This window comes from Priapulus caudatus, unplaced genomic scaffold, assembly GCF_000485595.1.
Source record: "Priapulus caudatus unplaced genomic scaffold, Priapulus_caudatus-5.0.1 Scaffold574, whole genome shotgun sequence".
Lineage (NCBI taxonomy): Eukaryota > Metazoa > Priapulida > Priapulimorpha > Priapulimorphida > Priapulidae > Priapulus > Priapulus caudatus.
In genome coordinates this window covers 119,639-121,004 of record NW_014577635.1, presented here as the reverse complement: position 1 = coordinate 121,004, position 1,366 = coordinate 119,639, and positions in this window count along the sequence as shown.

Here is a 1,366-nt window from a genome sequence, read left to right as displayed (position 1 = left end):
AGCGACCAGTTCACGCAGAGACCGCCATGGTTTGCTTGTGTCACAGACTCCTAGTAATAAACATAAAGGATATACCAGGAACGCTATAACACCCGCAGTTCACACAACGACACCCACGCCAACTCTGCTACCCATAAGAACGCCTCGTCCGCGAGTTGTGACGTCACCGTGGCCGATCTTCAAACGTGTGACGTCATCTACGACGTCACCGCCGTTTGCTATGGCCCTGTCAACACCGCAGAGACCTTTCTTTAGACGCGTGACGTCATCTCCTCAGCATCCTGGATTCCGTTTGGCAACCACGCGTCCTACGCATAAGATAGCGACCAGTTCACGCAGAGACCGCCATGGTTTGCTTGTGTCACAGACTCCTAGTAAGAAACATAAAGGATATACCAGGAACGCTATAACACCCGCAGTTCACACAACGACACCCACGCCAACTCTGCTACCCATAAGAACGCCTTACCCCAAAGCCGAAACTGTTAATCCTTGGCAGCCTTTAACAACTGTTCCCACTACCGAGATCTACACAACAACTAGAGCACATCGGACGGGAGCACACACCTACGGGCGACTCGGTTCCCAACGCCCCAGCCGGACCCACCGTGGCTACATACGCGCGGACACCGTAACCACACGTCGGCCACCAGCTACACAGCCGACGACTAGCCATCGAGCAGACGGATCTCGCTTGTTCACGAGTGTGATGAAGTACCAGCCTGTTACAACGACGACGACAAGACGGCAATATACAAGCACGTCACGTCCGTACACAACTACGTCACGTCCGTATACAACTACGTCACGTCCTTATACAACTACGTCACGTCCTTATACAACTACGTCACGTCCGTATACAACCACGTCACATTCGTATACAACTACGTCACGTCCGTATACAAAAACTTGTATACGGACGTGACGTAGTTGTATACGGACGTGACGTAGTTGTCCTACGTCACGCCCTTACACAACTACGTCACGTCCGTATACAAGAACATCACGTCCGTACACAACTACGTCACGTCCGTATACAAGAACGTCACGTCCGTATACAAGAACGTCACGTCCGTACACAACTACGTCACGTCCGTACACAACTACGTCACGTCCGTATACAAGAACGTCACGTCCGTATACAACTACGTCACGTCCGTATACAACTACGTCACGTCCGTATAGAAGAATGCCACATCAGTATACAACTACGTCACGTCCGTATACAACTACGTCACGTCCGTATACAAGAACGTCACGTCCTTACACAACTACGTCACGTCCGTATACAAGAATGTCACGTCCGTATACAAGAACGTCACGTCCGTATACAACTACGTCACGTCCGTATACAACTACGTCACGT